Source organism: Leptodactylus fuscus, chromosome 3, assembly GCF_031893055.1.
Source record: "Leptodactylus fuscus isolate aLepFus1 chromosome 3, aLepFus1.hap2, whole genome shotgun sequence".
In the NCBI taxonomy this organism is placed as follows: domain Eukaryota; kingdom Metazoa; phylum Chordata; class Amphibia; order Anura; family Leptodactylidae; genus Leptodactylus; species Leptodactylus fuscus.
The window spans coordinates 224,303,232-224,328,680 of NC_134267.1; the positions used below are offsets into that span (position 1 = coordinate 224,303,232).

Sequence of the window (25,449 nt, forward strand, 5' to 3'; positions counted from 1 at the left end):
ACCCACCCCCCGATTGGGTGAGAGTCTTGAGACTCCTCGAAGCATATGGAATAAAAGTTCATCAACGGCAGCAAGGAATTTCCTGTGACTTCTCAGAGCGGTCACACTATGACAGCTTTTATTTTTGTTTTTACTATTTTTATACATTTGGTATAAGTCATAGAATTCTAGCGTACATGCTGCTATATACGTGTTACACATCACAGCTGTATGGCGGTATTATTTGGGAACGCTTTTGCAGTATTAGGATATCACAATCTGGTAGTGATATGTGAGCTATTTAAGGGATTATTATATGATTATGGTTTATTACTGTATTTAGCCTGTAAATGTTGATATACAGTAACATGATCAGGGCTGTATATAGCAGCATTATTACGGTGATAAAAAGGTGATAAATCCAGAAGCCAAACTTCAGAACATAAAATCACTCAGCTTTATTGTTCTATAAAATCTAGCACAAAGTTAAAACATACCCACATTTCAGACGGATATGGCCCTTAACCATGGAAATTTTCTTGCCATTATATGGCGGTATTATGACAACTACAACTATGAGAAAAATGGCAAGTGTCCAGAACCACATTGCTTTTTCATAAACTGTCCCTGCCAGGTTTATTTCATTTTAATATATATATATATATATATATATATATATATATATATATATATATATATATATACTAGCCTCTGCCCGCCACTTTGTCTGTGTGTTGTTGGCGTCAATGATCCACCTTTATTCAGCAAATTGGTGCTGTTGATGATTTGTCTGCTCCAGCGGTTCGGCAGTTCTAAAGATGTCCTGATGCTGAATTTATTCCTCGCACTGTGCCTGTGATTATTCCGACATATCAGCAGCTTGATGGGAAGCCATATAATGAGAGATTTCAGCTCTGAAGCCTGCAGATCTGTGAATGTAGCTGTTTGTTATACAAAAAAGAAAAAAAAAAAAAAAAAAAGGGAAAGACTAGAGATGGACAAATTCACCCGAGCCGTATTCAACCCCAATATTCCAGTGTTCAGTTTTTAATGAAACAAACAAATGGAGATTCATTTAGAGTAAACTAAATTGTCCTCCTCAATTTACTTTGGGGTTTTATAGATAGGTTCCTAGGAACCCTAAGAGTATTCTACACAATGTTTTATAGATAGGTTCCTAGGAGCCCTGACAGTGTTCCACACTATGTTTTATAGATAGGTTCCTAGGAACTCTAAGAGTATTCTACACTATGTTTTATAGATAGGTTCCTAGGAACTCTAAGAGTATTATACACTATGTTTTATAGATAGGTTCCTAGAAGTCCTAAGAGTATTCTACACTGTTTTATAGATAGGATCCTAGGAGCCCTGACAGTATTATACACTATGTTTTATAGATAGGTTCCTAGAAGCCCTGACAGTTGTTATGTCAGTCCAGGTAGCTGCAATGGGGCTAAGGAGTAGCAGTAGGGAATCTCGCCCTGCACTACTCCCACTAGCTATCCCGGTCCCTGCCTCACGGGTGTGGGTCGGCTGTACTCAGGCTAAGCCTGACCCCGACAGCTCCTCTCTCACTGATACCGTAGGCCTAGAGGGAAGTGGGAGAAGGAATGCCCTATAAGATCTCTAGGGACTGGAGACTAAAGGGGGTCACCCCTAACGAAAAAGTGAAGCTGCTACTGACAGGGACTGACAAGGGTGTGCGCTGACTAACAACACACGCAGCACACAGGAAAAATGTGGGAAAGGATTTCCTCAAACCAATAGGGGAAGGTACCTTACACTAGGAAACAAACACAGGGAAACTGAGTAGAAATCAAAGGATAAGGCAATTCACTCACACAGTCAATTATACACAGAGGGAGGATTGGTGATCACAGAAGGGAAAACACACAAACCAACTCGTTCACCCAAACCTCCCAAAAACCAACCACGGAACTTCCTCTATCCCAGAACACCACCTACTCCTCCTGCTAAGGCCTAGCTCTGTAAAAGCGACACTCAGCACAGAACCATGGGAGGCATGGGTTTAAATACAGAGTAGAGACCACTCCTCCCAGGTGCAAATGGGAGGACAGACTAATCAACCAGGAAATAAAGCTGCCTACCATCAGTGCGCACGAGCAAGTCAGAAGGTGTGCACCAATACCCACGACAGGACAACCCCGCAGCGCCAGGATGCCACCCCAGACACTGCGCAGCCAAAAACTCCCCAGGTAATAAAAATAGAAAGCAATGAACCTAAATACTCCTAACAGGATCCTCCCCTCAAGGAGAAGACTCCGGATTCTCTAGGAGCATCCTTCTTCGGGAACTCCTTGTGGAATTTCTCCACGAGTCTGGGGGCTGACATATCCGACTCCAGAACCCAAGAATTATCCTCAGGACTGTATCCCTTCCATGCCACCAGATACCGTAGCTTCCCCCGAACATATTTGCTATCCAGAACTCGGGATATCTCATACTCCCCGGACTCAGAAACTGGTGGAACCTTAACTGGAGACGTTCCCTTCTTGGCCTTCTTTAACAAGGAGACATGGAACACCCGGTTTATCTTCCACCTTTTAGGTAGTTGCAGCTGCGCCGCCACTTCATTTACCATCTTGATGATCTTAAAAGGACCCACAAACCTGGGACCCAGCTTCTTGCTAGGAACCTTCAACCTGATATTCTTGGTGGACAACCAAACCATCTCACCAGGGAAGAACTGCAACTCTCCTCTCTTCCTATCCGCCTGGACCTTAGCCTGGTGCGACGCCCGCACCAGATTCTCTCGGATACGGGACCATACCCCTTGCAGCTTTTTAGAAAATAGCTCCTCCTCCGGAACTGGGGAAGAAATGGAAGAAAATACTCCGAAAACAGGATGTCTACCACCGGAGCAAAAAAAAGGTGTGGTACCTGTGGCATTGGAATCATGGTTGTTTAGGGAAAATTCTGCCAGGGGGAGAAAGTCAGCCCAATTATTCTGGTTCTCTCGAACAAAACACCTCAAAAACTGTTCCACATCCTGATTCTTCCTCTCTGTTTGTCCGTTAGACTCTGGGTGAAACCTGGAGGAAAACGACAGTGTAACTCCCAACCTGCTGCAAAAAGCCCGCCAGAATTTAGCCACAAATTGCGGACCCCTGTCCGAAACGATCTCCTCAGGAAGACCATGCAACCTTACAATTTCTTTAATAAACGCCTCTGATAGTGTCTTGGCACATGGCAGCCTGGAAAACGGGATCAAATGGCACATTTTCGTGAAGCGGTCAACAACTACCCAAATGACCGTGAAACCCTTAGACACCGGAAGGCCCGTGATGAAATCCATAGACAGATGAGTCCAAGGTGCCTTAGGAGGTTTCAATGGATGTAGAAGACCGTGGGGACGGGTATGCGACGCCTTGGCTCTTGCACAGACCGAACAATTTTGAACAAACTGCAAGACATCCTTACTCCACCCTGGCCACCAAAAATTCCTAGACACCAATCTCATGGTCTCTGAAACCCCCGGGTGACCAGCAAGAACCGACTCGTGACACTCCCTCAGGAGACTTTGTCGGAGAGTAGTTGGGACAAAAAGCTTGTTTCTAGGTATCTTGGAAGGTGCAGCGTGTTGCGCTTCGATCAAGGCCTTCTCCAATTTCGCGCCCAATACTGCTACCACCACTCCATCCCCAAGAATAGTGGCAGGCGCCTCTCGTTCCTCCTCAGTCGACATATACCGGGATAAAGCATCAGCCTTAACATTCTTCGAACCCGGCACATAAGTCACGGTAAAATGGAACCGCGCAAAAAATAGAGCCCATCTGGCCTGCCGTGCATTTAATCTCTTCGCCGACCCAAGATAAACCAAATTCTTGTGGTCAGTAAATACCTGGACTGGCCTTCTGGCCCCCTCCAGGAAATGACGCCAATGTTCGAACGCTAGTTTTATTGCCAGTAGTTCCCTATCTCCGATGTCATAATTCCGTTCAGAGGCAGAGAATTTCTTAGAAAAGAAGGCACAGGGATGCGTACCCTCCTCGAACCCCTGAGAAAGTACTGCTCCCACCCCCACCGAGGAGGCATCCACCTCCACTCGGAAGGCCAACCTCTCATCCGGCTGTCTCAAAATGGGAGCGGACGAGAATCGCTTCTTCAATTCTTCAAACGCGGCTAGCGCCTCTGGCGACCACTTAGCACAGTCAGCCCCCTTCTTAGTCAAGTCCGAGATAGGTTTCACAACCTCAGAAAATCCCTTGATAAACTGGCGATAATAGTTGGAGAACCCCAAGAACCGTTGGACCGCCTTTAGGTTCTCAGGTCGCGGCCACTCCAAGACTGCCCTGACCTTCTCAGGGTCCATCTCGAATCCCTTTTCCGATAGGATATAGCCAAGGAAACATAATTTATTGACCGCGAACACACATTTCTCCAGCTTAGCACTTAATTGGTTAACCCTCAGGAGATCTAAAACCTCTCTCACTCTCTCCCAATGAGTCTCCAAATTCGGGGTGTAAATGAGTATATCGTCCAGATAGACCACAACCCCCCTCCCTATGACGGCACTTAGTACATCATTAATAAAATTCTGAAAAAACGCTGGCGCATTGGTTAGACCGAAAGGCATCACAAGATTCTCAAAGTGTCCTAGGGGTGTGTTAAACGCTGTTTTCCACTCATCCCCCTTCTTGATTCTCAGCAAGTTATACGCCCCACGTAAATCTATTTTACTAAACCAGCGGGCTCCCGTAATCTGGCTGAATAGATCCGAGATCAACGGAATGGGATAGGGATTCCGCACCGTGATTTTGTTAATCTTCCTAAAATCCAAACAAGGGCGCAACCCTCCATCTTTCTTCTTTACAAAGAAAAACCCCACTGCTACTGGGGACTTAGATGGGCGAATATGCCCCACCTCTAGACTCCCCTCAATATACTCTTTGAGCGCCTCCCTCTCCGGAATAGTGAGATTGTACAACCGTGTCTTGGGTAGCACTGCATTTGGTATAAATTTAATCGAGCAATCATAGGTGCGATGTGGTGGTAATGTCTTGGCTGCCCTTTCCTCAAAGACCTCCCTGAACTCACATATTTCTTGAGGCAAATTGTCTATAGACAAAGACATAACGGATATGGGCAGACATCGACCATTACACCCCTGCCCCCAAGAAACTACTGACTCGGTGTCCCAGTTGATAATAGGGTTATGCTGCTTCAGCCAGGGCCACCCCAACACTACTTGTGCTGGTAATTTAGACAACAAGAACAAGTCAATCTCTTCCCGGTGGCCACCCACAACAAACTCCAGACCCTCCACCTGTTTGGAGATGACAGCTTGCTGTAGAGGGGTCTTATCAATAGCCCACACCGGTATCTGAGACTTCAAGACCAAAGGACTCACCCTTAATTGCTCACAAAACTCTGAGTCAATAAGGTTGACTGCCGAACCACAATCAACCAAAATCCGGCACTTCTGCCCATTTACCCATCCATCAAGGGTCAACCCGGCAGTCTGAGTACAGGAAATATGCACACCTCCCTCCTTAGTAGGTTTTCTCCCTTTACTCTCAATAGACCTGGGGTTATTGCTCTCCTTGGCGAACCATTCTCTGGAGGGGCATACCCTTGCTACATGTCCCATCCCTCCACACACAAAACAGCGTACTGTGCGGGACCCTTCACTCTTGGGTCTAGCACTTCGCACAGTGGCCCCAATCTGCATGGGTTGGTCCCCCGGTTCCTCTCTAAAAACAGAGAATTGAGGAGGGCTAACCCCCCTAGGACTCTTGTCTCCACGCTCCCGGAGGCGCCGTCCAACTCTAATTGCCAGCTGCATGGCCTCATCTAGATCTCCCGGAACAGGGTGAGAAACTAGATGGTCTTTAACCTGGTCCGAGAGCCCTGTCTCAAACTGACTAAGTAGAGCGGGGTCATTCCAATGTACTTCTGCTGCCCACCTACGAAACTCTGTGCAATATTTCTCTATAGCGTGATCCCCTTGCACCACACGTCGTAGGTTATACTCAGCCGTGCGTACCCTGTCTGGGTCGTCATACAGTAACCCCATTGTGGAGAAAAACGCCTCTACAGTTAGTAAGCAAGCTGAGTCGGCTGGTAACAAATGTGCCCAGATGAGGGGATCATCTCTCAATAAAGTAATAATAATCCCAACTCTCTGTACCTCAGAACCGGAGGAAAACGGCCGTAGCCGGAAATACAAAAGACAGTCCTTTTGAAATCGGAAAAAATCTGACCTCTTACCTCGGAAGGGTTCAGGTAAGCTGACTTTTGGCTCCAGAGGCCGACCCACAGGGGCGCTACTCACCTGCCTCTGTATGCCCTCCACCTGGAGGCTGTGTGTTGAGCCAACTGCTGTACTTGAGATACGCCAGAAGCTTGGATGGCATCCACTCGTAGCTTGATCCCCTCCATCTCAGTGGAAATCTGCTGCACCGCCTGGTACAACTGTTTCAGGTCCGTCATAATGCAAACGAACCTTTTTTTTTTTTTTTTACCGGCTGAGTGTACTGTTATGTCAGTCCAGGTAGCTGCAACGGGGCTAAGGAATAGCAGTAGGGAATCTCGCCCTGCACTACTCCCACTAGCTATCCCGGTCCCTGCCTCACGGGTGTGGGTCGGCTGTACTCAGGCTAAGCCTGACCCCGACAGCTCCTCTCTCACTGATTCCGTAGGCCTAGAGGGAAGTGGGAGAAGGAATGCCCTATAAGACCTCTAGGGACTGGAGACTAAAGGGGGTCACCCCTAACGAACAAGTGAAGCTGCTACTGACAGGGACTGACAAGGGTGTGCGCTGACTAACAACACAAGCAGCACACAGGAAACATGTGGGAAAGGATTTCCCCAAACCAATAGGGGAAGGTACCTTACACTAGGAAACAAACACAGGGAAACTGAGTAGAAATCAAAGGATAAGGCAATTCACTCACACAGTCAATTATACACAGAGGGAGGATTGGTGAACACAGAGGGGAAAACTCACACACCAGCTAGTTCACCCAAACCTCCCAAAAACCAACCACGGAACTTCCTCTATCCAAGATAACCACCTACTCCTCCTGCTAAGGCGTAGCTCTGTAAAAGCGACACTCAGCACAGAACCATGGGAGGCATGGGTTTAAATACAGAGTAGAGACCACTCCTCCTAGGTGCAAATGGAAGGACAGACTAATCAACCAGGAAATAAAGCTGCCTACCAGCAGTGCGCACGTGCAAGTCAGAAGGTGTGCACCAATACCCACGACAGGACAACCCCGCAGCGCCAGGATGCCATCCCAGACACTGCGCAGCCAAAAACTCCCCAGGTAATAAAAATAGAAAGCAATGAACCTAAATACTCCTAACAACAGTATTCTACACTATGTTTTATAGATAGGTTCCTAGGAGCCCTAAGAGTATTCTACACTATGTTTTATAGATAGGTTCCTAGGAGCCCTAAGAGTATTCTACACTGTTTTATAGATAGGTTCCTAGAAGTCCTAAGAGTATTCTACACTAGGTTTTATAAATAGGTTCCTAGGAGTCCTAAGAGTATTCTACACTATGTTTTATAGATAGGTTGCTAGAAGTCCAAAGAGTATTCTACACTATGTTTTATAGATAGGTTCCTAGAAGTCCTAAGAGTAGTCTACACTATGTTTTATAGATAGGTTCCTAGGAGTCCTAAGAGTATTCTACACTATGTTTTATAGACAGGTTCCTAGGAGCCCTAAGAGTATTCTACACTATGTTTTATAGATAGGTTCCTAGGAGCCCTAAGAGTGTTCTACACTATGTATTATAGATAGGTTCCTAGGAGCCCTGACAGTGTTCTACACTATGTTTTATAGATAGGTTCCTAGGAGCCCTGACAGTGTTCTACACTATGTTTTATAGATAGGTTCCTAGGAGCCCTAAGAGTATTCTACACTATGTTTTATAGATAGGTTCCTAGGAGCCCTAAGAGTGTTCTACACTATGTATTATAGATAGGTTCCTAGGAGCCCTGACAGTGTTCTACACTATGTTTTATAGATAGGTTCCTAGGAACCCTAAGAGTGTTCTACACTATGTTTTATAGATAGGTTCCTAGGAGCCCTAAGAGTATTCTACACTATGTTTTATAGATAGGTTCCTAGGAGCCCTAAGAGTATTCTACACTATGTTTTATAGATAGGTTCCTAGAAGTCCTAAGAGTATTCTACACTAGGTTTTATAAATAGGTTCCTAGGAGTCCTAAGAGTATTCTACACTATGTTTTATAGATAGGTTGCTAGAAGTCCAAAGAGTATTCTACACTATGTTTTATAGATAGGTTCCTAGAAGTCCTAAGAGTAGTCTACACTATGTTTTATAGATAGGTTCCTAGGAGTCCTAAGAGTATTCTACACTATGTTTTATAGACAGGTTCCTAGGAGCCCTAAGAGTATTCTACACTATGTTTTATAGATAGGTTCCTAGGAGCCCTAAGAGTGTTCTACACTATGTATTATAGATAGGTTCCTAGGAGCCCTGACAGTGTTCTACGCTATGTTTTATAGATAGGTTCCTAGGAGCCCTAAGAGTGTTCTACACTATGTTTTATAGATAGGTTCCTAGGAGCCCTGACAGTGTTCTACACTATGTTTTATAGATAGGTTCCTAGGAGTCCTAAGAGTATTCTACACTATGTTTTATAGATAGGTTCCTAGAAGTCCTAAGAGTATTCTACACTATGTTTTATAGATAGGTTCCTAGAAGTCCTAAGAGTAGTCTACACTATGTTTTATAGATAGGTTCTTAGGAGTCCTAAGAGTATTCTACACTATGTTTTATAGATAGGTTCCTAGAAGTCCTAAGATTATTCTACACTATGTTTTATAGATAGGTTCCTAGAAGTCCTAAGAGTATTCTACACTATGTATTATAGATAGGTTCCTAGGAGCCCTGACAGTATTCTACACTATGTTTTATAGATAGGTTCCTAGGAGTCCTAAGAGTATTCTACACTATGTTTTATAGACAGGTTCCTAGGAGCCCTAAGAGTATTCTACATTATGTTTTATAGATAGGTTCCTAGGAGCCCTAAGAGTGTTCTACACTATGTATTATAGATAGGTTCCTAGGAGCCCTGACAGTGTTCTACACTATGTTTTATAGATAGGTTCCTAGGAGCCCTAAGAGTGTTCTACACTATGTTTTATAGATAGGTTCCTAGGAGCCCTGACAGTGTTCTACACTATGTTTTATAGATAGGTTCCTAGGAGCCCTAAGAGTGTTCTACACTATGTTTTATAGATAGGTTCCTAGGAGCCCTGACAGTGTTCTACACTATGTTTTATAGATAGGTTCCTAGGAGCCCTAAGAGTGTTCTACACTATGTTTTATAGATAGGTTCCTAGGAGCCCTGACAGTGTTCTACACTATGTTTTATAGATAGGTTCCTAGAAGTCCTAAGATTATTCTACACTATGTTTTATAGATAGGTTCCTAGGAGCCCTAAGAGTGTTCTACACTATGTATTATAGATAAGTTCCTAGGAGCCCTAAGAGTGTTCTACACTATATATTATAGATAGGTTCCTAGGAGTCCTGACAGTATTATACACTATGTTTTATAGATAGGTTCCTAGGAGCCCTAAGAGTATTCTACACTAGGTTTTATAGATAGGTTCCTAGAAGTCCTAAGAGTATTCTACACTACGTTACATAGATAGGTTCCTAGAAGTCCTAAGAGTATTCTACACTATGTTTTATAGATAGGTTCCTAGGAGCCCTGACAGTATTATACACTATGTTTTATAGATAGGTTCCTAGGAGCCCTGACAGTATTCTACACTATGTTTTATAGATAGGTTCCTAGGAGTCCTAAGAGTATTCTACACTATGTTTTATAGATAGGTTCCTAGGAGCCCTAAGAGTATTCTACACAATGTTTTATAGATAGGTTCCTAGGAGCCCTAAGAGTGTTCTAAACTATGTATTATAGATAGGTTCCTAGGAGTCCTGACAATATTCTACACTATGTCTTATAGATAGGTTCCTAGGAGCCCTGACAGTATTCTACACTATGTCTTATAGATAGGTTCCTAGGAGCCCTGACATTATTCTACACTATGTTTTATAGATAGGTTCCTAGGAGCCCTGACAGTGTTATACACTATGTTTTATAGATAGGTTCCTAGGAGCCCTGACAGTGTTATACACTATGTTTTATAGATAGGTTCCTAGGAGCCCTGACAGTATTCTACACTATGTTTCATAGATAGGTTCCTAGGAGTCCAAAGAGTTTTGGCTGAACTAAAATGACTGCCACATTATACATAGGGGTCTCTTCAGACCCCCAGAGTATAATAAGTGCAGGTACAGGGAAGGTGAAAATAAAACATTTATGCTTCCCTTCTGTTACTTCTTTTGATACCTAGGAAATGAGACTAAATGAATCCTGAGATGTTCGCTCATCTCTAGGAAAGTCCTGTCAATCATATTGTGCTGGCTAGGGGAAGTCTGAACACAATAACAAGACACAAGGTCGTTTTACTGCACCAGTGAGGTCTTTCTCTCACGCAAAAATTTCAGAGCAGTCTGGGGTTTCAAGATGTGACATTCCACCTCCTTTGAGACACGCTGCTCGGCCAAGGAAACCTAGTGCTGTAGATGAATGAAACATCTTACTTCCCTTTAAAATCAGAGGATGTCCAGAGGTGCCATCAGCTCAGACCTGGTGAAAACCAGGGGATCCAGGTACACCCATCTACCGTTTGGAGAAGACTTGGCAGAAGTGGTTCTGGTGGAAGATTGCAGCCAAAAAAAAAAACCCCTACCTTCGACATGGAAATAAAGTCAAGCAACTCAACTAAACCTCACAACTGTCAATGGATTGAAAAAGGGACAGAATGTGCGGCGCGCTGTGCATGCTGCGGTGAATTTAGCCCCACCCATGCCTACTTTGACTCCGCCCATTTCCTTTCATTTCTCTTTGTGCCCCCACAGAGTATAACACCCCTAGAGACACACTAACATGGTATGGCCCCTTCAGTTGCCCCCACAGTATAATGTCCCCCTTCAAGCTGTAATGACAGTATAATGTCCTCTTCCTTCCAAACCCAACAACTTTTTTATATTTTTTCATTCACAGAGCCATATGAGGACAAATTGTACTTCCTAATAGTGCCCTTTATTATTCTGTACAATGTACTGGGAAGCTTGAAAACAAAAATCAGAATGGGGTTTGTGCAACTCTTATGAGCTTCCCTTTTACAGCGTTCACTGTGCAGCCATGTATTCTGTTTTGGTACAATTCCGGGGATTTTATAGTTTTATTTACATTTTTAATCCCTTAACAAAAATCCATATTTACCATATACAGAGACACCCATTCACCAGGGGAAAACAATGTTTAGGTGACCCTAACCTATCTATCTGCAGGGCTGGGGTGATATGCTGGTTCTGGTGACACTAACCTATCTATCTGCAGGGCTGGGGTGATATGCTGGTTCTGGTGACACTAACCTATCTATCTGCAGGGCTGGGGTGATATGCTGGTTCTGGTGACACTAACCTATCTATCTGCGGGGCTGGGGTGATATGCTGGGTCTGGTGACAGTAACCTATCTATCTGCAGGGCTGGGGTGATATGCTGGTTCTGGTGACACTAACCTATCTATCTGCAGGGCTGGGGTGATATGCTGGTTCTGGTGACAGTAACCTATCTATCTGCAGGGCTGGGGTAATATACTGGAGTCTGGTGACCCTAACCTATCTATCTGCAGGGCTGGGGTGATATGCTGGTTCTGGTGACACTAACCTATCTATCTGCGGGGCTGGGGTGATATGCTGGTTCTGGTGACACTAACCTATCTATCTGCAGGGCTGGGGTGATATGCTGGTTCTGGTGACACTAACCTATCTATCTGCAGGGCTGGGGTGATATGCTGGTTCTGGTGACAGTAACCTATCTATCTGCAGGACTGTGGTGATATGCTGGTTCTGGTGACAGTAACCTATCTATCTGCAGGGCTGGGGTGATATGCTGGTTCTGGTGACACTAACCTATCTATCTGCAGGGCTGGGGTGATATGCTGGTTCTGGTGACAGTAACCTATCTATCTGCAGGACTGTGGTGATATGCTGGTTCTGGTGACAGTAACCTATCTATCTGCAGGGCTGGGGTGATATGCTGGTTCTGGTGATACTAACCTATCTATCTGCAGGACTGGGGTGATATGCTGGGATCTGGTGACACTAACCTATCTATCTGCAGGGCTGGGGTGATATGCTGGTTCTGGTGACAGTAACCTATCTATCTGCAGGACTGGGGTGATATACTGGGGTCTGGTGACACTAACCTATCTATCTGCAGGGCTGGGGTGATATGCTGGTTCTGGTGATACTAACCTATCTATCTGCAGGACTGGGGTGATATGCTGGTTCTGGTGACACTAACCTATCTATCTGCAGGACTGGGGTGATATGCTGGTTCTGGTGACACTAACCTATCTATCTTCAGGGCTGGGGTGATATGCTGGTTCTGGTGACACTAACCTATCTATCTGCAGGGCTGGGGTGATATGCTGGTTCTGGTGACACTAACCTATCTATCTGCAGGACTGGGGTGATATGCTGGTCCTGGTGACACTAACCTATCTATCTGCAGGGCTGGGGTGATATGCTGGGTCTGGTGACACTAACCTATCTATCTGCAGGGCTGGGGTGATATGCTGGTTCTGGTGACACTAACCTATCTATCTGCAGGACTGGGGTGATATGCTGGTTCTGGTGACACTAACCTATCTATATGCAGGGCTGGGGTGATAAGCTGGGTCTGGTGACACTAACCTATCTATCTGCAGGGCTGGGGTGATATGCTGGTTCTGGTGACACTAACCTATCTATCTGCAGGACTGGGGTGATATGCTGGTCCTGGTGACACTAACCTATCTATCTGCAGAGCTGGGGTGATATGCTGGTTCTGGTGACACTAACCTATCTATCTGCAGGGCTGGGGTGATATGCTGGTTCTGGTGACAGTAACCTATCTATCTTCGGGGCTGAGGTGATATGCTGGGTCTGGTGACAGTAACCTATCTATCTGCAGGACTGGGGTGATATGCTGGGGTCTGGTGACAGTAACCTATCTATCTGCAGGGCTGGGGTGATATGCTGGGTCTGGTGACAGTAACCTATCTATCTGCAGGGCTGGGGTGATATGCTGGGTCTGGTGACACTAACCTATCTATCTGCAGGACTGGGGTGATATGCTGGGTCTGGTGACAGTAACCTATCTATCTTCGGGGCTGAGGTGATATGCTGGGTCTGGTGACAGTAACCTATCTATCTGCAGGACTGGGGTGATATGCTGGGTCTGGTGACACTAACCTATCTATCTGCAGGGCTGGGTTGATATACTGGGGTCTGGTGACACTAACCTATCTATCTGCAGGGCTGGGGTGATATGCTGGTTCTGGTGACACTAACCTATCTATCTGCAGGGCTGGGGTGATATGCTGGTTCTGGTGACAGTAACCTATCTATCTTCGGGGCTGAGGTGATATGCTGGGTCTGGTGACAGTAACCTATCTATCTGCAGGACTGGGGTGATATGCTGGGGTCTGGTGACAGTAACCTATCTATCTGCAGGGCTGGGGTGATATGCTGGGTCTGGTGACAGTAACCTATCTGCAGGGCTGGGGTGATATGCTGGGTCTGGTGACAGTAACCTATCTATCTTCGGGGCTGAGGTGATATGCTGGGTCTGGTGACAGTAACCTATCTATCTGCAGGGCTGGGTTGATATACTGGGGTCTGGTGACACTAACCTATCTATCTGCAGGGCTGGGGTGATATGCTGGGTCTGGTGACACTAACCTATCTATCTGCAGGGCTGGGGTGATATGCTGGGTCTGGTGACACTAACCTATCTATCTGCAGGGCTGGGGTGATATGCTGGGGTCTGGTGACAGTAACCTATTTATCTGCAGGGCTGGGGTGATATGTTGGTTATGGTGACTCCTTGTAAGAACTATCTTCCATGTAAATAAGAACAAAGAGCCCTGGAAGTGATTATATTGATTCACATCTGATCATCACCCAATCCGTCTGAGATAACATGAAGAGACAGAAGGATTGGAGCAAGAGCTGTACTTAGTTCTCCAACCTGGTGGAAACAACCTCCCTGCCAAGTTCATTCTAAATCCGTCTGCAAGTACCAAGAAGAACTGATGGAAGGCAAAGTGCAAAGGTCACACCTAATGTTGATGGTATTTCTTTATTATTTCTTTTCTTTATTCACTTTATTTTGTGATTTGACAAAAATAAACTATTAACCCTTCTATTTCTGAAAGCATTTCTAACTTTGCAGCATTTTCCCTCCCGCCTAAGACTTTTGCACAGCTCGGTATGTATATAGGCAGTGGTATAGACGTGCAGCTGGAGCTGTGCAGGCAGTCGGCTCCTCTATAGTCTGTATCAGCGCCCCCTCTCTGGAGGTGTGGTCTTCCCTGGATACAATAGACCCTGCAGAAATCTGCCAGAGATTATCAGGACGCTCGGCGATACTGGAGCCGGGATTAGGAGAGGAGACGCACGGCAGGTAGGAATTTTATTAAACCCATTAAAATCTGCAGATATAAAATTCTATTCATTCCATATTTCGGGATGTTGCAGCATTTGGCTAAACCTCAACTTCTTGTGTGAAACTTATGGGGCAGGAAATATTGTCCCGCATCTTATCTTCCTGTTATTCTGCTTCTGTCTATGAGGTTCATATTCTGTGGGGCTGTCCCTCACTATGGGGTCTATGTATCTATATTGTGGCTGGAGGTTATCGTTACAATGTATTTGCGGGGTACGTGCATCACTATTGTGGCTGGAGGATTTCGTTACAATGTGTTAGTAGGATATGTGTATCACTATTGGGGCAGGAGGATTTCGTTACAATGTATTTGTAGGATATGTGTATCACTATTGTGGCTGGAGGATTTCGTTACAATGTGTTAGTAGGATATGTGTATCACTATTGGGGCAGGAGGATTTCGTTACAATGTATTTGTAGGATATGTGTATCACTATTGGGGCTGGAGGAATTCGTTACAATGTGTTAGTAGGATATGTGCATCACTATTGGGGCTGGAGGATTTTGTTACAATTTATTTGTAGGATATGTGTATCGCTATTGGAGCTGGAGGATTTCGTTACAATGTGTTTGTAGGATATGTGTATCACTATTGGGACAGGAAGATTTCATTACAATGTGTTTTAGGGGGTACATGCATCACTATTGTGGCTGGAGGATTTCGTTACACTGTATTTTTGGGGTACATGTATCACTATTGTGGCTGGAGGATTTCGTTACACTGTGTTTTTGGGGTACATGCCTCACTATTGTGGCTGGAGGATTTCGTTACACTGTGTTTTTGGGGGACATGCATCACTATTGTGGCTGGAGGATTTCATTACAATGTGTTTTTGGGGGACATGCATCACTATTGTGGCTGGAGGATTTCGTTACACTGTGTTTTTGGGGTACATGCATCACTATTGTGGCTGGAGGATTTCGTTACACTGTGTTTTTGGGGTACATGCCTCACTATTGTGGCTGGAGGATTTCATTACAATGTGTTTTTGGGGGACATGCATCACTATTGTGGCTGGAGGATTTCGTTACACTGTGTTTTTGGGGTACATGCATCACTATTGTGGCTGGAGGATTTCGTTACACTGTGTTTTTGGGGTACATGCCTCACTATTGTGGCTGGAGGATTTTGTTACACTGTGTTTTTGGGGTACATGCCTCACTATTGTGGCTGGAGGATTTTGTTGCACTGTGTTTTTGGGGGTACATTCATCACTATTGTGGCTGGAGGATTTCGTTACACTGTGTTTTTGGGGTACATGCCTCACTATTGTGGCTGGAGGATTTTGTTACACTGTGTTTTTGGGGTACATGCCTCACTATTGTGGCTGGAGGATTTTGTTGCACTGTGTTTTTGGGGGTACATTCATCACTATTGTGGCTGGACTATTTCGTTACACTGTGTTTTGGGGTACATGCATCACTATTGGGACTGGAGGATTTCGTTACACTGTGTTTTGGGGGTACATGCATCACTATTGTGTTCGGACTATTTCGTTACACTGTGTTTTGGGGTACATGCATCACTATTGTGGCTGGACTATTTTGTTACACTGTGTTTTGGGGTACATGTAGTAAACACTATGAAAAGTCTTTCAACATCTTATGAATTATAAGCAATAATTGTAAAGAAATGTTGCAGAACCCATTCCATACAACTATCACTCCTTCATACTTTTCAGGGCGCAGACATTAGCAGGGATCCCAACAAATACTGTCAATTTTTTGCCTAATGTGGGACATAGTAATGTATTTTTTGTGTTTATTTTGTATATTCCTACTGTAAAGTCTTTAATATCTTGTTGACTTATATTGTCTGATGCTCGAGAACTACAAGTCTCAGCACAGCCACCTCTCAGTGTATAGGAAGAATTGGTATAAGTGCGCGTCTGGCTTTGCACTAAATGTTGTAGGGGATACTCATGGGGTAAAGCAAAGTTTTAATGCTTTGGAATGGATGAAGAACTACAAGTCTCAGCAGACTCAAAGGTTTTCTTACTGGTAGGACACTGGAAGGTTTTGTTGGGGCGTCTTATTTGGGGACAGGCGCCGGTTTCTTGGCTCTGTAGCACATTGCCTTATTGTTCATGGTGTTAGGATGAATTCACATGCTGCAGATTCGTTGCAGAAAACCTGTTGCTGAATGGTGCATGTTGAGATCTATGCACAGGAATGGATGGAACCGTTTCAGAAGTTTCTGCTGGGTGTGACTATATCCTTACAGTGTCATTTCTAGGTTATTACCACCATAGAGTATTAAAAGGGTATACATATTAATTGGGGGTCCAACCCCTAGAACCCCAACGATTCTAAGAACGGGCTAGCCTGAGCCCCAATCATTAGGTCGCAGCAGTCTCCATAGTTTCCAGTCATTTACACAAAATGGAAGAAAACCGTCTCTCTAGCGCCACCTATAGGAGGACTAGTCATTTGCATACATTTTTCCCATGAAGCACTATGTCAGATGGGTCTCCTCAATGAGAACCAATAGCTCCCATCAGTTACACTTATTTCCATTGGAAGTTACTTTTTATATGTGGCTTGCTCTTCACTAGTCAGGGCTACCATCTTGGCACCCTATGTAAGACTACCCTCAGGATCTGTCAAATATGGGGTCCTACTATACTGGTCCTGGCCAACATGTACATGTATTGTTGTATCTCCACCTGCCTAAATTCTTTGAAAGTTAGGAGACATGAGAGTAAGTCCCTGAACATTTTACATGGGGCTAGGGAATGTCTAATGGTAGCCTAGTTTAAGGATCAATAGATGTTACAACTAATGGATTCTACTCGGCCATTGGGCTCAGCAGATATACTGATTCTAGGGACCACCCTCCCAACCCCTAGGTAATAGACCATAGCACCCTCCACATGTGAGTCTTCTGCTGGACTATTATTGTGTTAGAACCCAGACCCCCCGGAGGATCCTCTGCTCCACTGGCCACTCTTGGCTTTTTAGTTTTTCCTGGAAAACCCCTTTAAATTCAGTGTCTGGTCTCGGATCTGAAATAATTTTAGGAACTTGTCTGGATTCTGAATTCACTTTATGGTCTGATCTGAAGATTAAATAGGTTCATGGTCCGGCCAGTCTGAAAGTGATCTTACTAACCAACATGTCCCCTATCTTTCCCCATTACTGTGCTCAGTATGGGACACAAGGGGCGGAGCATGACACTAGAATTCTCTCTCTGATGTGTCATGCTCCGCCCCCTCAGGTCCTTGCACTAAGCGTGGGCGGTGCCTGTAATGTTCCTATAAGGAGACCAAGATACATTCATGAGCTTCTTATGTTATTAGGTCTGAGCTCTGTCTGGTTTGTGTTCTTGGGTCTTTTCTTAATTTACTTTTCCCATTTGCACAGGGATTATGGGAACATCAGAATTATAACTATAATCCCTCGTGTACACAGCTTTTATATTGGTGCCATTATCTCATTGTGGCATATTCTGAAGAAATAAAACTTTTAGCCTATTTGTTGTCCCTCAGAAAGGAAAAAATGGATCAACCCTGATGTTATTGGATTGTGGGATTGTAATATTGGCATGAGTGTGATTTTGTCCACTAGTAGCCACCACGACATGACAATGACTTGTATGGTATTGGAGTATTGAAGTACAGCTCTGGTTTATGTTCAGGTTCATATATTATATTGTATTACGGTATATTGCAGTATGTTATATTGTATTATATTGTAGTATATTATATTGTCTTATATTGTAGTATATTACTGTATATACTCGAGTATAAGCCGAGGCCCCTAATTTTACCACAAAAGACTGGGAAAACTTATTGACTCGAGTATAAGCTGGGGGGGGGGGGGGTCGGAGTTTTTGGTTGCAGTAGATGCTGGGGAAGGGGAGGGGGTGTTTTGGTTGTCTGTCTGCCCCTTCCCTGAGCTTGAGGACTGAGGGGTTTTTTTCCCCCACTTGGAACTCAGCCTGGCTGAATATAGGGGATCTGCAGTGCTCCTATTAACCCCTTCCTGACGGAACAGGAGCACTGCAGATCCCCTATATACAGTAGACCGGGCACTGTCAGACACAGGGATACCTAATGTGTTTGTGTATCACAGTCATTTTCTACTTTTATATGTATTCTAGGGAAAGGAGGGATTTACAACTTTTTTTTTTTTTTTAATCTTTTTTTTTTTTTTTTTGCACTATTTTATGGGAGATTCTATACATTAATATTTTGGCTGGTCATAGACCACCCCCCCCCCCCTCCTAAAAAGAAAATAAATTTTTTTTTTGCTGACTCGAGTATAAGCCGAGGGGGGCTTTTTCAGCACAAAAACTGGGCTGAAAAATTCGGCTTATACTCAAGTATATACGATTGTATTATATTGTAGTATATTATATTGTATTATATTGTTGTATATTATAGTGTATTATATTGTAGTATATTATATTACATTGTAGTATATTATATTATGTATAATATTTTAGTGTATTGTATATCAATATAGTTCATTATGTCGTATAATATTTTAGGTTATTATATTGTATTATATTATAGCATATTTTGGTGTATTTTACTGTATTATTATATACTATAGTATATATTAGTATAGCATATTGTATTGTGTTATAGTATATAACATTGTATTATATTGTAGTATATTATATTTTATAATACTATAGTACATTATATCGTATAATATTCTAGGTTATTATATTGCATTTTATTACAACATATTATATCATGGCATATTCTATTGTATTATATTATACTATATATTAATATAGCATGTTGTATGGTACTGTGTTATAGAATATTATATTATATTATACTACAGTCTACTATATTATGTATATTGAACAGAAAAATATACTCCAGCATGCCACAAAAATTAAAATTTAACTTTTACCCATGATTGGTTAAAAAAACATACATGAACATGGATCCAGACATGTAAGGAAAAGCGGAAAAGTTTACGCGTTTTGGGAGATAAATCTAGTATATTATGTAGTTGCTTGACTATTATTTTCCTGAAATAATTTTATTATTAGACTTGTTTCCTGTTCAAGTCTACGTTCGAGTTTCTGTTTGGGGAGTCCGCTGGGGGGTGGAAACCTATACACATAAAAAAGCAGTTACCTGGGAATCCCACGGACCCCATAGACTATAATGGGGTCCGTGTAGTTTCCGCTCTGTTTTCACACAAAACATGCGGAGAGAAGAGTCAGGACGGGAAGAGTTTTGTACTAAATAGACCACAGAATATTAGGTTGATACCATAGTTGCCAACGGTCCCCCATACTGAATTATCTGGCACTTATATGATGTTATTCGGATTTTTGCAGCACATAACACTCCGGCATCAGCCCCTAATGTATACAGTAAGAAGATAAGAACATTCCTGAAACCCCTGCGCCCTGGACGATCCCTACAAACACAGATCTTATAGAGCAAGTGCACAACTGGGAGCATTAAAATGCAAGTCTGCAACGATTACAGGGTGCAAGGTGTAAAGGGGACGTGTCTGTGGATAATACAAATAATATAGAATAATATAATATGTTATCAGAGTCCATAAACTCACCCGTTCTCAGGGGAACTTCTCTGACCTAGGGTTTCAATAGCCTTTATGTTTGCATGCATAATGTGTGCTATAAAGAGATGTCATTCTATATACTCGTAATTTGTATTATATCAGTACTTTGGCGCCATCTTGGAGAGAGCGAATTGCAGAATACAAAGTGGGGTCCCTATGGAGGATAGGAGAGTCAGAAGTTTGTAATTTTTGCACAATTTATCAGAATATTGGCGTGTGGTCTTAGACTTTCTATTGGTTTATTCGGCACCTGCTGTGGTGCAGGACCATCACCCGCTCCCCCAGTCCCCTACACTCTGGACGCCCAGCTGTTTTTGGCTCACATTGTGGATGTTCTTGGTATCTAATGTTAGAAACGTGCTGGAAAGCCTTCCCATGTGTGCAGGAAATGGAAGTGACTAGCTGGACACCCTGCTGTTCAGGAAGACAGGATATTATGTGCTGAAATCCTCTGTGACCCCTGTGCTAGTTGTGTCTGTTCTCTCCATTTCATCATTGTACAGGACTATATCTTTCATCCTAACGAACTCTATTAAGATGTCGCCTGAGTTGTAACGTAGATCTAAAATGTATTCTCTAATATGTTACTACCCCAATATCTCCTGGTGATGAACAATGAGGGTTTTTTTTGCCTATACTGATGGGAAAATGAAGCATGGTAAACATAATGCCGCCATATGGTGACAAAATATTAGCACCGCATAGTGCACAAATAGTAGAACCATGCAGGGCCACATAATGGTGTCATAGAGATCATATAACACCAGTATACACGTCTATAGAACAAGGGTGTACATAATATAGACGCATCCCATACACCTGCTATAAGGTTGCGTAGAAAGGACGGACAGGAAGAAAACTCAGCGTACATGGGGTCTAAGGTGGATTGAACTTCTTTGATCTCCTTCCTGATTTCCTTGGATGGATGGCAGTCTGTGCATCCTAAATATATCCCCCCTGCCCTCTGGTGCACTGCAATGAGAAGATTTATGATACACCGCCTTCCACTGTCAGAAAGGAGAGAATTAAAATGTTATGCTAAATGCAGGCTATAATCAAGGAGGGATTCTGATTGGAAGGCTGTCATACCAAAGGAGTCATGTTTACTATGTGGGGGGCACCAACAGGGCATGGGAATAATGTAAATCTTCTGCGTATAGACATGTTGTGAAGAAGTCTTCATGGCGGTCTGGAAAGAAATGAAAATGTGATAAAATGTACAACTGGGACAAAGCTGATGGTTGTGAGGAGTATTTGCACGGGGGGGCCATGAGCCTTTAGTTACACCCCTGGCTACAGAATTCCCTAATAATACCGCCAAACAGTACCCAAATAATACCGTATACTGTGCTTAAATAATGCCTGTGTGATCTTCATTTCTTACTATTCTCATAGCAATCTATGTTTGTCTACAAGTTACAGTTTGGTGGCCCTAAGGTACTTACCTAGGGCCACAATGTTCTTAAACTGGCCCAGTGCCAACCAAGGCTATTGTAAATGTCAGAGAATCGAGATTAGCTTCCCATTAGGCTGATGATTTTTGTGCTGAGTGGCCGCGCTCTTATCTAGAACCTCCACACATTCCTTTCAGGTTTTCTAATCCCCGACCCCGGTTACTAATCCACTAATGCGCCTCTACGTAATCTCAGGTCGGGATGATTTACGGCCGGTCGATGGGCCAAACACCTTGTAAATTCTCTATTTCCTATGTGGATAAATTACATTGTCTCTCTACTATGACAGATGAAAAGAAATCCAGGGCACAGAGCTGTCCAGGAACCGGAGACCTATCCGGGCTTCACCACCCACCGAAAATCAGTAACTACTTCATGACACATCCTCAATGGTATTCAGGGGCTTAGTTATAGGGGGTGCAGTCACTAATGGGCCCCGAAGCTTGAGGGGGGCCCAAAGGTCTCTCTACAACATGAGAAGAAACCTGGTAAACAGGGGCCATGTTGCAAATTTTGCATTCAGGCCTAGGAGCTTCATGTGATAAATTCAGCCCCCCAACTCGGATGCAGCCACCTCATGTCCATGGACCCTTAGAAAGTGCTGGTGCACCTGGTTCCTGATGACCACACCCACATGCCTGTCTCTCACATTCTCAGCATATGTAAATACAGGTGCAATAAAATTAAGTGAACCCTTTCAGAATTTCTTGAATTCCTGCATTGGATACTAATAAAACCTGGTCTGATTGTTATCTAAGGCAACCAAACCAATAAGTTACAGTCTTTTACAGAGCACAAACATTTACGGTGCAGGAGAAAAAGTAAGTGAACCCTTGAATTCAATAACTTATCGCCAGCAGCATACGTTTACACCAAATGTTTCCCGAGACTGCAACTAAGATTTTCCCAAAATTATGGAGTCATGTTCAACAGGGAGCACTGCAAAAGGCATAGAGTTCATTTGTGTTTTGTATGATGTGTTCACAGAAGATGTATACAGCGTGTATATAATGTGTAGTTGATCCCTTACTTGGCCTGTACCATTGAGTGAAGAGTGCAGATTTTTTACGACACACCAAAAAAGTTCTGGATAGAAGGCAGGAGATCAGGGGTTCTTCCAGTCCCTATAGGATCAGCAAGTGCAGAGAGAGAAGGGTAACTGGATCTTATTGCTGCATGACCATCATGGGCACTCAAAACCCCATTAGGCTCAAGAAGGTTGGAAACATATAGGACGTGCCTTGTGGGAACATTATCACCAACAAGTACCCTGCATGCCCCTTAGCACTGCACCAGCCCAGGAGCTGGAGGTATTGGTCAAGCTCCAAGCCACTGTAACCATAGCTCCCAACCATCCCGCATTTAGCGGGGCAGTCCCAATTTTAAGCTCCAGTTCTGTGGTCCTGAACAGCTTACCGCATGTCCCGCTCAGTCCCTGAAGTGTTTTACTTAACCATCTTTCCCCCGATCACTGCCCGCTCTTATAACAGATAAAAGGGTTGTGGGTTGTCACTACTGTACAAGGACCTTGTGTGACATCACACAGTCACGTAAATAGGTGGGTGTGTCAGTGTCCTGTGCAGTCAAGAGATGGACAGATGTGTAGTCTAAGGTGCTGAGAGGGGAGGGGGGATGTGAGATGCAGGGTGGAGAGAGTGTATGTGTGTTGTACTGTGTGTGTGAGTATCGTTATACTGGGGGTCGAGATGGAGGGGAGGACATGAAACTGGGGGCAGAGATGAGGGGGAGCATGAAACTGGGGTCAGAGATGAGGGGGGCATGAATGTAGTGGCAGATGGAGGGGGACTTGAAACTGGGGGAAAATGGAGGGGGATATGTAACTGGGGGAGAAATGGAGGGGGGGAGATGAAACTGGGGGCAGATGAAAGGGGATATGAAACTGGGGGAGAAATGGAGGGGGGGAGATGAAAATGGGCTTAGAGATGGAGGGGGGAATGAAACTGGGGTAGATAAAGGGGGCACTTAAACTGGGAGGACATTAAACTGGGGGAAACTGGAGGGGGGCATTAAACCTTGGGGGTAGCTGGAAGGGGACCTGTCTGCCTCTAGTTTCCCCCAGTTTAATGTCCCACTCCAGCTACCCCTATGGTTTAATGTCTGCTTCTAGCTGCCCAAGTTTAATGTCCCCCTCTAGTTGCCCCCAGTTTCATGTCCCTCTCCAGCTGCCATTAATTTATTGCCCCCCTCCAACTATCCCCACTGTTAATGTCCTCCTGCAGCTGATCAAGTTTAATACTGTGGGGCTGTTGGAAGGGAACATTATAATGTGGGGTATATAATGTACGGGTGACTGTAGGAGGATAATACTGTGTGGGGGCATATGAAAAATGAATTAGAATGGGCGGAGTCAACATAAAAGTGGGTGGAGCCAAATTTGACACGGCACACATTTTGTCCCTCTTTCTATTCTTCAAAAGTTGGGAGGCATGCTGTAACCTTTGCAAGATAGATAGATAGAAAGATAATAATAATAATACATTTTATTTATATAGCGCCAACATATTCCGCAGCACTGTACAATTTATAGGGTTCAGATACAGACATACATAACAAAGAACGTCATTTCACACAATGGGACTGAGGGCCCTGCTCAAAAGAGCTTACAATCTATGAGGTAGAGGGGGTGACACAAGAGGTAGCAGGGGCGGCATTGCTTATACAGTGTTCAGACAATTTTGTGCATTAGGAATTGTGATAGGCTTGTCTGAAAAGATGCGTCTTTAGTTTGCGTTTGAAACTGTAGAAGGTGGGAGTTAATCTTATTGTCCGGGGTAGAGCATTCCAGAGTAGATAGATAGATAGATAGATAGATAGATAGATAGATAGATAGATAGGAGATAGATAGATAGATAGATAGGAGATAGATAGATAGATAGATAGATAGATAGATAGATAGATAGATAGATATGAGATAGATAGATGATAGACAGACAGACAGACAGATAGATAGATAGATAGATAGATAGATAGATAGGAGATAGATAGGTAGATAGATAGATAGGAGATAGATAGATAGATAGATAGATAGATAGCTAGATAGATAGATAGATGATAGATAGATAGATAGATAGATAGACAAATAGATAGGAGATAGATAGATAGATAGATAGATAGATAGATGATAGATAGATAGATAGATAGATAGACAAATAGATAGAAGATAGATAGATAGATAGATAGATAGATAGAAGATAGATAGATAGATAGATGATAGATAGATAGATAGATAGATAGATAGATAGATAGATAGATGATAGATAGATAGATAGATAGATGATAGATAGATAGATAGATAGATAGATAGATAGATAGATAGATAGACAAATAGATAGGAGATAGATAGATAGGAGATAGATAGATAGATAGATAGATAGATAGATGATAGATAGATAGATAGATAGATAGATAGATAGATGATAGATAGATAGATAGATAGATAGATAGATAGACAAATAGATAGGAGATAGATAGATAGGAGATAGATAGATAGATAGATAGATAGATAGATAGATGATAGATAGATAGATAGATGATAGATAGATAGATAGATAGATAGATAGATAGATAGATAGATAGATAGATAGACAAATAGATAGATAGATAGATAGATAGATAGATAGATCAGAGTGCACTACCACATTACTTGCCTTCTCTTTAGTCCTAGTCTCGGGAACATTCTCTGCTGATAGCTGTTTTGCAAATATTTGACACTTGTAGAGCAAATCAGGTCATGTATGAGAAGAATTCTACAGAGTCAGAGGGCGACAGAGATATAACACATGAGACCTGAGACACATACAGAAGATTGTCCATTACATCGAGGTCTGTACCACTACATCTCAGAGGTCTCAGAGGTGTGGAG

The 25,449-nt window shown here is 43.4% G+C and overlaps 1 protein-coding gene across 1 annotated transcript in view; it reads left to right on the plus strand.

The window, feature by feature from the left end:
- The first annotated feature begins 14,449 nt into the window (after window positions 1-14,449).
- The window catches only part of ADGRF5 (adhesion G protein-coupled receptor F5), a 122,708-nt gene continuing 111,708 nt past the window's right edge, over window positions 14,450-25,449 (plus strand). Inside the window, exon 1 of the mRNA XM_075269209.1 lies at window positions 14,450-14,514. The gene's annotated coding sequence lies outside the window, so the exon portion shown is untranslated. The remainder of the gene's footprint in view (window positions 14,515-25,449) is intronic.